The sequence below is a fragment of the Halichoerus grypus genome, chromosome 14, assembly GCF_964656455.1.
Source record: "Halichoerus grypus chromosome 14, mHalGry1.hap1.1, whole genome shotgun sequence".
Lineage (NCBI taxonomy): Eukaryota > Metazoa > Chordata > Mammalia > Carnivora > Phocidae > Halichoerus > Halichoerus grypus.
Genome location: NC_135725.1, coordinates 84534161 through 84547908, shown reverse-complemented (window position 1 = coordinate 84547908; position 13748 = coordinate 84534161). Strand labels below are relative to the sequence as shown.

The window sequence follows — 13748 nt, the reverse complement described above, 5'->3', positions numbered from 1 at the left end:
CCTAGCTTACTTTAGGAGAAGGATGCTTGTTCCCTTCTATAGGGACCTCAAGGATAGTTAGGGATTTTCATTCTCACCAGTTCAACAAGGAACCGTTTGGCATCCCCAGAGTTCTGGAAGTACCTTATTGGAAAAGAGATATAGTTGCATTCTTCTGAATAGAAAAATTTATAATAAACAAGAATACAGAAATATATACCATGCAGCATCAGCATATATCAGATTATATGAAGCATTTAGACTTTTTTCCTCTTCCCCCTGGTAGAGCAGGCCTCAATGAAATTCTGGTATAACTTTTCATTAGGCTCCAGTGTAGAGCATCAGATGTAAGAGGGAATTGTGTAGCCCACCTCCATCTAACCTTTTGCTCTATATTTTTGCATGCCCAAAGACAAGAAAAGTGTGTCTTATTCATTGTCTTTGTGTATTTCTCTTGGTACTACTATTGTCACTTTAGTTTTTTAGTAAAGGAAATTGGCTTATTAGAAACGTTTGTCTTAATCCTCTATGGAAATACCAGTTTACGGGAAGGTTAAGGCAGCTCGTTTGGGCTCCTCTCAGAATCTCTGCTGCAATTGTCGGAAAGGAAACCCCAGGGAAAGCCCTGCATGCAAGCTTTACAGGAGCAGTGGCTGCGTGGAAGACGCCACTCCCGATGCTGTCTCAGGTGCTGTCTGGCGAGCAGAAGTAATGGGCTGAAGGCAGAAATGCTGATGTTTCCACTTTCCCAACTTAGCACAAACATCTTCCTTATCTTTGGTGCATTTTGGTGCCACAGAGGCGGCTCCAGGAAGCCTTAAATGCAAATGTGATTGCTTTTACAATCCTGGCTTTGAAAGCGTGGCGTTTGGGATTTCCTTGACTTGAATTCTTTTTTTAAAAGGAGTGGATTCATAGCATCCACTGTCAGTGCCATTTCCCTTTCTGTGATGACTTGTTCACTGTTTACATGAAAGGATTCAGGAAGTAAGACATAAACATAAGTAGATAAATGAACAAATAAACGAAAAGCTCTGCTGCCTTTGTCACAGAGTGAAAAGGCTTGACTATAACATAATGGGAACACAGCAGCTGTTTGATTAAAACTTTAGGACTTTTCCTGGAAACTTCGAAGCGTGTCTGCATTTTTTTCTTTTTAAATAACACTGTGATATGGGAGAAGTGGTTTCCTAGAATGCCATGGTTACAGTGGAGCTTTTTAATGTATCATCATCCTAGTCACTGCAGGGACTGGTATGAAATACTCTCACTGCTGGGGCTTGCTTCCCTTCTGATATGTCCATCCTTTGGAAGGCCCAGAAAGTGATTTGTAAATAATTTGCTTCTTGTCGCCATACAGTATTTGTTTTTTTTTTTTTTAAGTTGTGGTTTTGTTTTTTGTTTTACCATCTTAACCAGTTTGAAATGTACAGTTCAGTGATATTAAATGCATTCATAATGTCATACAGTAGTCCCCCTTATCCACAGGACATCTGTTCCAAGACCCCCAGTGGATACCTGAAACTGCATATAGTATTGAACCCTATATGTATAATGTTTTTTTTCTATACATACATATCTACGATAAAGTTTAATTTATAAATTAGGCACAGTAAGAGATTAATAATAACATAGAACAACTATAACAATATACTGTAAGTTCATGAATATTCTCACTGTTCTGATTTTGTAATAATCAGGGCAGGCTAAACATTTGCTCTATTAAGACCATGCATGTGTCCTCAGACCTAGTTCTTTCCCTAGGTCTGATTTTATCAATGCTGGTGATAAACCAAGTCTAATTTATATGGTGCATCATATGTGGGAAATGTCTGTGACTCTAGGTATCTGATCATCCTGGAGAAATGACAGCACAGCTAGTGTAATAACTTTTGAAAATAATAATTTGGGGGCACCTGGGTGGCTCAGTCATTAAGCGTCTGCCTTCGGCTCAGGTCATGATCCCAGGGTCCTGGGATTGAGCCCCGCGTCAGGCTCCCTACCCAGCGGGGAGCCTACTTCTCCCTCCCCCACTCCCCCTGCTTGTGTTCCCTCTCTCACTGTCTCTCTCTCTCTCTGTCAAATAAATAAATAAAATCTTTAAAAAATTTTTAAAAAAACGAAAATAATAATTTGATGATTACCAGTTGCCATTAAATGAATTGTAAAACTAAAAAAAAGAAAAATGTTATGTGAATATGGTCTCTCTTTCAAAATATCTTATTGTACTTACCCTTCTTGTGATGATGTGAAGTTATAAAATGCCTACGTGATGAGATGAAGCGAGGTGAGTGACATAGGCATTGTGATGTAGCATTAGGCTACTTTCTGACAGTGTTTCAGAAGGAGAATTCATCTGCTTTTGGATCATAGTTGACCACAGGTAACTGAAACTGTAGAAAGTGAAACTGCTGATAAGGGGCGACTGCTGTATGATCATCACCACCATCCGTCTCCATAACTCTTTTCATCTTGTAAAACTGAAACTCTATATCCATTAAACAATAACTCTCCTTTCCTCCTTCATCCCAGCCCCTGGCAACTACCATTCTACTTTCTGTCTCTGTGATTTTGACTACTCTAAGTATCTCATATAAGTGGAATCATACAGTATTTGTCTTTTTGTGACTGGTTTATTTCACCTAGCATAATCCTCAAGTTTCATCCATGTTGTAGCATATTGTAGAATTTCCCTACTTTTTAAGGCTGAGAAACATTACATCATATGTATATACCAGATTTTGCTTATCCATTCATCTGTCAATGGACACCTGGGTTGTTTTCATGTTTTAGCTGTTGTGAAGAATGCTGCAGGGAACATGAGTGTACACATACCTCTTCAAGACCCTGCTTTCAGTTCTTTTGGATATATACCCAGAAGAGGAATTGCTGGGTCCTTTGGTAATTCTATTTTTAATTTTTTGAGGAACCTCCATACCATTTTACTTTTCCACCAATAGTGCACAAGGTTTCCAATTTCTCCACATCCTCACCAACTTGCAGTTTTCTGGGGTTTTTTGATAGTAGCCATCCTGATGGGTGTAAATTGCTATCTCATTGTAGTTTTTACTTGCATTTTCCTTCTAAGTAGTGATGTTGATGAGCATCTTTTCATGTGTTTATTGGCCATTTGTATATCTTCTTTGGAGAAATGCCTATTCTAGTCCCTTGTCCACCCGTAATTTTATTAAAAGCAAAACAAGCAGCTTTGCAGTGTTCAGAGGCAATTTTAAGTGGTGAGTAAGAACTTGGGCTCAGGAGTTAGCTCCAGGTTGACATCATGGCTTCACCAGCTGTGTGACATTAAGCAAGTTACTTCATTTCTTTAGGCTTCCATTTCTTCTGTAAAATGGGGAGAATAGTTGAATCTGTTTCACTGAGTTCTTCTGGGATTACCTAAGCTAGTATTATAGACATCAAATATATGGGATAGTATTTGCCCTGTTGTAAGTATTGAATAAATATTAGCTGTTATATTATTGGAATCATGAGCCAGTCTTAAAAAACTCCTTTTATGGGGTGCCTGGGTGGCTCAGTCGGTTAAGTGTCCAACTCTTGATTTCAGCTCAGGTTTTGATCTCATGAGTCGTGAGTTCAAGCCCTGCGTTGGGCTTGATACTTAAAACACATACACAGACACAATGGAATATTATTCAGCAATAAAAAAGAGTGAAATCTTGCCATTTGCAATGAATTAGATGGAGCTAGAGAGTATTATGATAAGCCAAATAAGTCAGTCAGAGAAAGACAAATACCATATGATTTTACTCATATGTGGAATTTAAGAAACAAAATGAACGAGCACAAAGGAAAAAAGAGAGAGAGAAACAAAGCAAGAAACAGACTCTTAACTATAGAGAACAAACTGATGGTTACCAGAGGGGAGGTGGGTGGGGGGAATGGCTGAAATAGGTGATGGGGATTAAGGAGTGCACTTGTCAAGATGAGCACCGGGTGATGTATGGAAGTGTTGAATCACTACACTGTACACCTAAAACTAATATAACACTGTATGTTAACCACCTGGAATTAAAATAAAAACTTTGAAAAAAAAAGAAAACAGTTGAGCTTTGGATTCAACAAGATCTGGCTTGAAATCTGGCTTCACTACTTACCAGCTGTGTAAATTCAGGCATGTGTGTTCATCTCTGAGAGCCTCAGTTTCTCCTTCCCAAAACGGTGAAAGTAATATATATTTTATAGGGAAGCTGGGAAGAATGAATGAATTAGCATAGTAGGCACTCTGGCATATATTAGACATTCAAATAGTTTCTTTACATTAAGTTGAATCACATGAAACTGCTGACAGTCATGGTTTATAACCTACAAAAATGGCAATTCCACGTGGTTTCACCTAATACTATAGTGACTGAGACAGTAAGTAGGCATGAACTGGAAAAACAAGTGAAAGTTCTCAAGAATGCAATGAATTCTACTCCTATCAAAATAGGAAGGCAACTAACATATACTTAAAACACACACACACAAACACACACACACACACACACGCCACATCTTCTTTATCCATTCATCAGTTGATGGACACTTGGGCTGTTTCCATATCTTGGCTTTTGTAGATAATGTAGATAACGCTGCTATAAACATAAGGGTGCATATATCCCTTTGAATTAGTGTTTTTGTATCTTTGGGTAAATAGTAGTGCAATTGCTGGAATGTAGGGTAGTTTTATTTTTAACTTTTTGAAGACCCTCCACGCTGTTTCCCACAGTGGCTACACCAGCTTGCACTCCCACCAACAGTGCATGAGGCTTCCTTTTTCTCCACATGCTCAGAAAGCTCATTCATTTTCCCTCCAATTTCTTCTACATAAACAGTCTGAGAAACACCCTCCCCTATCTCTGTGCCCAATAAAGATTAAATTTCTTCTTAGTTGATGGTGATTTGGGTTTTGTTCAATACGGTGAGTATATATGGTAGTTCTGTGTTCATGTACATTTTGTGCTTTTGTCTCTCTTTTTTGTATTTGGAACATAGCATGTGCAGTGTTGGCTGCACTTACATAGGCTCTTTCACAAAGATGCTGTAGGGTGAAAATAAGTAACTTAGGGTCTGCCTTCAACCCATTTCTCATGGCCACCATCATGTCCACCATTTGTTGATCATCTTTTCCGTGTAAGGAATATGCTAGATGCTTTAGCGACAGCATCTCAATGTCCCTATATAATTTATATAGAGTAGGGGCTAAGATCCTGTCTAGTATGGAAGGAAACTGAGGCTAAACAGGATTATATGATTTAGCCAAGAGCATAGGACCCTTTAGTCTATCTTGCTTGAGGGGCCAAATGTTGTTTTACTCTACCCTATTTCCTCCCATTCTTAGAAAGGGTCTCCTAGAGGGGAAATGAGGACAGCCTTTCTATAGAATACTCTGTAGCACACTTGGGTGTGTTATCCCTACTGAATTTTCCCATTTCCTTGCCCATTCCCTTTCCCCCTGCCTGTCCCCCTTTTCTTTTCCGTCTTCCTTTCCTCCCTCTGTTCATTCCTCCTTCCCTCCTTCTGTTTCTCCCACCCACTTTCTCTCTTCTTCCTTCCTTTCCTTCCTTCCTTCCTTTCTCTAAACCGATCTAATGAAGTTTAAATACCAAGATTAAGAAACTACTTAATGTATTTCCTGAAGAAAATTGGATTCTTGAGATATTCCCATTTGATTTTTTCTTTTCTGGCACTAAAAATTACCTTTAATTTTAATTTGCTTTCAGAGGAATTACCATTTTTTTTAAATATGCTATTTTAAAACAAGTTAGATTGAATTCCTATCAGCTTTTAAAAAAGTGACCTTCTCAGTCTTTTAAATAATAAGATTTGGAAGTAATTCCTTAATATCTGAGTTTAAGAGAATGATATGTTTTGAGTTCTAAGGAAAGCCTGTTTGACCTAGCTGCATACTTATTCCTAAACTAGATAACCAGAACCAACTTTCTTACTCATTCTAGGAACTGTGTTGGTGAAACCTCGTCTGTTTGCAGCTGGAGGGTGCACTTTTATTCCTTTGTTGTTCCATCGTTTCCTTTAGGGTGAGGGAGAATAATTAAGGAGAACATCTTTTCTGAGCAGCTGGAATCAGATTCCAGCTGACTGCAACACCTGCAGAGATGGCACCTCTGCCTCTGGGTGGCAGGCTGGGATGCCAGCCGTGGAGCCTGCCACAGTGGGCTCCAAGGTGCGGAGATGCGACCGTGCCGCACCACTCCTGCCCTTCTGTGAGCTTCAGATGGCAGCAGTACCAGTGAATGCAAAGTGTCTGTTTTAGACTAATTAGAGGGATGATTTGTGAAGCAGTGGCTATTTATTTAATTAATCACCAGCACAAAACCATAAAACCCATATTTTAAAAATCCCTGTTAGTTTGCCATGTGGTTAATAGATTGGGGCACATTAAAAAGTGACATGGTGATGTATTAAAAATGTTCCACCTAAGGTTCCTTCAGAAAGGAATGGAAGCTGTCTGCTTTCAGATGCTGAAGTGTTACCTGCCAGGATTTGACCCGTCAGAGGTTTTAATGTTTGTAAAGGCATTTATCTTTTGAATAGTATCTTCATTAGGACATCTCCTCTTGGAATATTTCAAAATACAAAAAAAATGTGTAGAATAATTTTTAAAATTATACTTTTAAAGTGAATTTTGTTAGTTTTTCTTAACAACGAGGAACTATATTTTCCCATTAGATTATACTATGTTTACTAAGCATAACAGTGTTTCTTATAGGGTATTCTTTTCCATTCTGGGGAAAGGGAGTCATTTAATTTAGTAATAAATGCAGTAGCATTTTTGTTGCAGCAGTCAGAATTGCATTTTGTTCTGCCCTTGTATTATTTTTTATCTAATAGGTACAGGGATAATTGCTATACTTGTGCAGTCTCAGCTCAGGTGAATTGTCATTTTTGGATAGAAAGAATAAAGGTAGAATTGACTTGTTTAAGAGATGACACTGGCATTAAAAATGAGTAGAAATGATTTAGATTGTAACAAATGATAGTGGTTTTTATACACACAAACTTCCAATTGGTTTTCAGTATACATAAATGTGTCTGTGCAAGGCATCCTGCACTTTGAGAGTATTTGAGGCCGAATTTGGTATGTCTGTGATTCACTCTTTATTTTTAAAAAATTATTCTGAATGGTCACTGTTTCTAATAAGCAGCCCCCCCTCCCCCCCCCCCAGATTTTAAGATTATGTATGAAAATGTGTTGCTCAGGTGGATATTTGTACGGAAATTGTCCAGCTCTTAGGCTTGTGTTTCTCTGCTGTGTTGTATAATTACCTGCTCTGTTAGAAAGGGAGCTGGAATAAAACATGAGCATGTTAATGCAGCCTGGAGCTGATGTGGTGGTGATGATTACAATGCAGATAAAGCATTTCTCATAACTGCCGTTGCCTACTGGAGCCTTTGAAACATCTGGACCTTTAATTGAAAAATAGTGTGGTGCTGTGCAAGGCAGACATGCTAAGTGAAGTCACTAATTTAGAATACAAAAATATAATTGATAAAGTGTTTTATTTACATTGTATTTAAATATTCATACTTTGTTATGCTTTGTATAACAGGGAATTACTGGGTTAAATTCTCATGAACATAGACAGTTTAAATAAGATAAATTAAGTGAAAATGTTAATGGAATTTTACACTGGAACCAGAAAACAGTTTGTTGTAGGAGGGTATGTACTTTTGCGTGTATTGGGGCCTTTTAGGGAAGCAAATAGGTTAAGTCCTATTCTCTGGGTTTTGTGCTTGAGAATAACTAACCATCAGTTGGTAACATAATTGCATTTCATTCTTGTTATTGCTATCATATCTTGTTATTTAGTTAAAAAAAAATAAAATGTTTCTTGGCATAATGGTAAATGGCTTTAATGGCAACATTATCACCCAATAAACCAAAGCCTTCCCCACCTCTCCGGGGCAGGTTATCAGAGCCTGCCTAGGAGAGCAGAAGAGCTGGTGAAGGGCGTGCAATTAACCTTTGTCCTGCATTCGCAGCAGGGGAACTGACCTAGCAGCCTTCCGAGGAAATCCAATTTAATTTAAAATGAATTTGAAAAGACAAATTAGCCATATCTATTTTAATAAGATAAAATCCCGACTCTCCCTATGTCTGGTTTAGTTAGGACCTCAGAGGAGATTAGACTAAGGCTCAGGATGAACACGAGGGAAATAATGCCAGGGGGCTGAGGAGAAACCCAGGAGACCCAGGTACCCGAGTGCCTTGTCATTTTCTGCAAGTGAGCAGGTCTTGGGCTGCCCATTTCCACAGAGAATTGCAACCTGAGATGAGCCTTTGTCTCATCAGACCTTTTGCTTGTGTTGGAGCTTGATGCCATGTTGATGTCATACGCTGCTTGCCCGGCTCTCCAAGGACCACATTGTTATTTCCCTCCTTTGTCATCATCAGAGCACATTTGGGTACTGCCACCTGGGTAGCCACATTTAGTAATAGATACACCTCACAATTACTGATGAGACTTTTAATCCAGGAGTAAGGATTCTCTGGGGCTCCTCACTTGGTACTTGACCGCTGCTTTTTGAAACCTGGAGCAGAGGTTTCTGCCTTCTCTTTGTGGATCTAGTGTTGCCATGTGTTTTACCTCTGAAACATAGTCAGTGAGGATTTATGGAGCCCCTTCTATGAGCCCAAAGGCAAGGAAATCCAAAATAGTTTCTGCCTTCTGCCTGCATACACAAGAGGTAACTGCTCCTGGAAGCGGGTCCCCTCGGGCCCCTCTGTCGTAGCGGTGGTCTCTGCAGAGCGTCATGTGCATGTGACAGGCAGGGCCGCAGGAGGAGTGGCGCAGACCTTCCGTGTGGGTCTCAGCCCGAAGGCTGTTTCCCATCCACCGTCCAGGACTCCCAGTTCTGAAACAGTGGCTGCAACATGAACCAGTAGTCATTGTGACTTTCCCTAAATAACCCAGGCCTATCCCAGAGTTCTTTGGGACAAAATTCAGCAAGGGGGTAAGGTTTTAGAGTTGAACAGACCTAGGTTAGCATGATGTTCCCCACTTGTTGAGGGATTTGCAGCAGCCTACTTCATGAATCTCTCGTTCTTCAGCTTTAAAAAGGGAGTGAACAACCCTCATAGGACTATTGGGCGCATTAAATGAGATAATGTATGAAAAGTACTTGGACGCTGGTAGGGGTCCAACAAACGGCAGGCAGTACTTGTGACCTGCCCTTTGCAGAGAGCACCGTGGTGGCCAGCCCAAGGGGCTGCGTTCAGAGGAATGGGGTATTCATGCCTAGGCCCACCTCCCGCTAAGGCTGTCTGCTCTGTAGCTGGCTAGCTTTCCTTTGTATGGCTAGGCTGATTACCTAATTGGGAGCAGTGTGACTCACAGAGGGCTTTTATTTTTAAAAACACTCAGTGCTAACAGTTTTATCCAGTGGATCCTGTTGTCCTCTTGGTTTTAAAAATAAAGTTTTCGGTGGGGGGGGGTGCCTGGGTGGCTCAGTCAGTGAAGCATCCAACTCTTGAGTTTGGCTCAGGTCATGGTCTCAGGGTTGTGAGATCGAGCCTCACGTCGGGCTCCACGCTCAGCATGGAGCTTGCCTAAGATTCTCTCTCCCTCCTCTGACCCTCCCCCTGCTCGCACTCTCACTCTCTCTGTCTCCTTCTCTCTCTCCAAAAGTAAATGAATGAATGAATGAATGAATGAATGAATAAAAATGAAGTTTTCTGCCACCACTTTTCCTTTCATTGTATCTGAGAGACATGTGGGATAAAAGGCCCGACAGACTTTTTGGGCTGCTTCTCAATTGTAAATTTTGTATATAGTTAGAAGTGATCCTTTCCCACAGGAAGTGTTGTTCTAGATAAATAATAATTGGGTCACCTGAGTGGGTCAGTCGTTAAGCGTCTGCCTTCAGCTCAGGTCATGATCCCCGGGTCCTGGGATCGAGCCCCGCATCAGGCTCCCTGCTCAGCAGGAAGCCTGCTTCTCCCTCTCCCACTCCCCCTGCTTGTGTTCCCTCTCTCACTGTCTCTCTCTGTCAAATAAATAAAGAAAATCTTAAAAAAAAAAAAAAAAGATGTAGATAAATAATAATTTAGCTCTTCTTTTTCTTGCTGCTGTTTGTATTTCAACATGTATTTGCAAACTATTAAAACCAAACTTTCTCAAATGGCTCTTTGCCATTGTATCATTTTCATAATGTCAAAAACATAATATATTTTCTGCTGCAGACAAGCATCTTTCTCTGTCACCAGAGGTATAGGTTCTTTGTGTGGCCTTTTCCTATATAGAATAACACCTATCCCAGTTATTTCACATGTGCATTTTGAGGATGAAAGTGAATGTCGTAATTGGAGAAATGTAAAGCTATTTATTTCCATTTTGTCTGATGTTTTTACATTGTTTGCTAGGAGGTGCGTCAGGGATTTGAATTAATTATAATTACTGAAGAGACATATACTGATTGAGCAAATAAAGTAGTAAGCCCATTTGTGGCAAGGCCATCTAATTAAATTCTAACTTTGGATAAGCTAGATGTGCATGAAAGATTAATTTTAAGAGGTTTTTATGACTTACTAAATAATGATTCAGTAAAATTTTTGAATTATATCATTAAGAAATATTGAATCTTAAAGTGATAAAACACTTAGTCATGAACATACTACTGTGTAGAAATTTGTGGGTTTTTAAAAAACTGTTCAGAATTAAGGATACAGAATAAAATTTTTAAGGTGTATATTGACATTTAAAAATTTGTAATATTTAATCAACTAAAGCCCTACAAGAAATGAATAGGATATATGCACCTGAATTATTTCCTTCAATATTTATACAATTTTATATTCTCAAAATACTTCACTATCTCAGGAATCAAATTGTCCTTGCGGTAGTGGAGGGTTGTACCAAATTTTCCATATAATTTAGGAGAATGATAATAGCTGTACTGTAACCTTTTCTAGAGATACATCATCTAGTAATGGAGCCAAGTATACATTCTCCATTGAGTTTTAATTTTAAAAGTTGATATTAAATCTTTAAAAGACTCATTATATTACGGTAATTGATAGAGTTTAAAACATGTAACTCTTCTTTATGGTTTTAAAAAACCTATTTTTACTTTTAAAGCATATTGATTTTATTATATAAATGATTTAATAATGAAGAGGTCCCTATACTTACCCTAGGTGATGGGGCTTAGTTAATGCAAATTACTTTTCCCTGATATTATCATCATTATAGAAGCCATTGTTTGTATAATTAAATGCAAAGTGCTGTGTAACATTAATGATCTAAAGAATCCCACAATGGCTATGAAAATTCAAAGTGGACACTTTACATTCCATTATGCTTTAAGATGGCTGGATTGTACTTGTGTGAGAGCACCTTCTGGTATGTGCTGTAACCATCCCCAGGCTAGATGAGAAGAGGGTGCAATGGCTTTTCTCTCTTAATGACTGAGATAGAGACCTTTCCCTATTGCCTCTGCTTCTCAATTTTATGTTTATTTGAAGGGACGATTTATCTAAAGATCTGCCTGGTCTGATTAACAACTTGGGTAACAATAATGAGGAATAACTGACATCTGTATAACAGTTTGCAGTTCACATGCTTTATTTTTACTTTATACACCCTACCATTCTCATTTCTGTTTTTTATGGCTAAGGAAATTGACTTTCAGAGAGGTTATTGGCTTGCCCAAGGTTGCACAGCTCAAGGCTGGCAGGGCCATCGTCCAGACCAGTTCTGTAGACTCTGCAAAGAGTTACTGAGCAAATATAACCCACAATGGTAAAAACCGACAGTATCAGGAACTGCTTTCTGAATTTAAGACTTTGGTTGTTATTCCTGATGCAGTTTATGGGTAGGCTTTCATTTTTTACCTTCATCCTCCCCCCTCCCCATTTTGTAAAATTTCTTACCTGTATTTGAACAAGTTGATATCTTGAAACAAAAGAATTATTCAAGGCTATTACTCAAATTTCACTTGATAACAGTTAGATTGTTTAAACCAAGAGCTGTAGGCATTTTATTTTTTTCAAAAGTGGAAGAAGACTCTGTCAGACAGTGCATCAAAATTTGGAGGATTTATTTTTAATAGAGAAAACCTTTCCTGAGAGCAACAACCCCCTTTCCTGTTTTGGGTCCAGGACTATAGATTTACATTTGCCATAGATGCCGTCGAAAGAAAAATTATGAAAATCACTAGCCTAAGAAAAACCAATGGAAGTGATATTTTCTATGTTGTGTTATAGTTATAGTCTGGCTCATTCCATGGTACTTAGTAACAAAGTTATTTTGTTTGAGGCTCTCAGATATATGAACGGTGTCTGTGGAAGTGGAGGTAGATTAGTTTCAGTGTCCTGAGGGCTAGAACTAAGATCAGTGGGTAAAATCTGCAGAGTGTACCTCAGTAGACGGAAACATGTTTCAGCCATCAAAACTGTTTGCCTAGAGACTGAAGCAAAGGGTCGCTTCTGAAGGTGGCAGGACTTCATCAGTAAAGGTATTCAGGAGAGGCTGTAGGACAGCCATTTGATGAAAATGTTTTAGAGGGGACAAGTCTTAAAATTCCTTGCCATTTTAAAAGTCTATGAGCGGCAATAAAGTGTTTGTTTTTTAAGTCTGTGAATGTAAAAGCAGAGGGGGGAAGGAAACCTAATAAACAGCCAACATTTCTTGAGCATTCAGTATGGACTAGACACAGTGGTAAGTGCTTTTAATATGCATAGTATATCATTGAATCCTTTCAACAACTCCATGAGGAGGTACTTCTATAATCTATTTCCGTGTGGAAATAGTGACTCAGAGGTTAAATAAAATTGTCCAAGGACACACAATAAATGGCATTGCTGAGAATTGAACCCAGGTCTTTCTGACTACACAACTTAATGCTTTTAACCACCACACTGCACTGCTTTACTAGCTCCTATTAATATAATAAGGATCCTGGAAGTACCCACATCAAAACTTGACCTTGTTAAAGAAAGAGTGACAGTTGACGTTCCTAATAATAAAAGCTTAATGGAACCAAGGTTGGTGATTCAGAGGAAATTAATGAGATTTTGTCAATTTTATTTTAAACTTAACTTGTCAGAAAATACAGTGTCCAGTGACAAACTGTAGAAATGTTTTTGACAAATTAACTTGACTACAGGTGCCAGATCAGGGAAATGTTAATTTAATAGCCTTTAAACGTTCCAGATTTATTGAGGGTTAAGATAGCACTACAAAGCCAAGCCCCTAGCTCTGAATGGATTTGTCATAGAATTTTATACAAAATCTACTCATAAGTTCAATGCTACCATTTTGAATGTGAAAAAGTGAGTTCTTTCTCTGAGCCCATAAAGCCATCATTTTATTGGTAGTAAAATGCTACCGTCTGGTGTTTGGGTTCGTTTTTTCCCCCCCTCCCCATGTAGACCTTCCTTATTTCTCATAGCCAGTTAAACCTGGCTTAGACTATAGGCCAGATTTTGTTCAAAATCATTACTCTGAACAAACAAAGTCCCTTAATCATCATCAGAGTAATGATGATTTCAGACCTCTGTACGAAGTGTGGATACCATATTTTTAAAGACTAGACTATAGCTCTACACTGGGCATGGAGCCTACTTAAAAAATAATAATAATAAAATAATAAAATAATAAAATAAAGACTAGACCATAAATTGGTAGAATATAGCATCCTTTGATCCTTGCTGAGGGAGTTAGGGAGGAAGATACTGGTGAAATGGGACTTCAGCCATTCCTTTAAGAGAGTTTTAACTTTTGAAGGCTACAAATAACCCTTTTATC

General features: G+C 38.7%; 1 protein-coding gene and 1 non-coding gene across 13 annotated transcripts in view; both read left to right on the top strand.

Moving 5' to 3' along the window:
• The window catches only part of MAPKAP1 (MAPK associated protein 1), a 281556-nt gene that overhangs the window by 82195 nt on the left and 185613 nt on the right, over nucleotides 1-13748 (top strand). The gene's annotated exons all lie outside the window — the stretch shown is intronic.
• Nucleotides 1641-1772, top strand: LOC118548811 (small nucleolar RNA SNORA72). Its single transcript, XR_004923759.1, has one exon. It is a non-coding gene; the product is annotated as a small nucleolar RNA SNORA72 (small nucleolar RNA).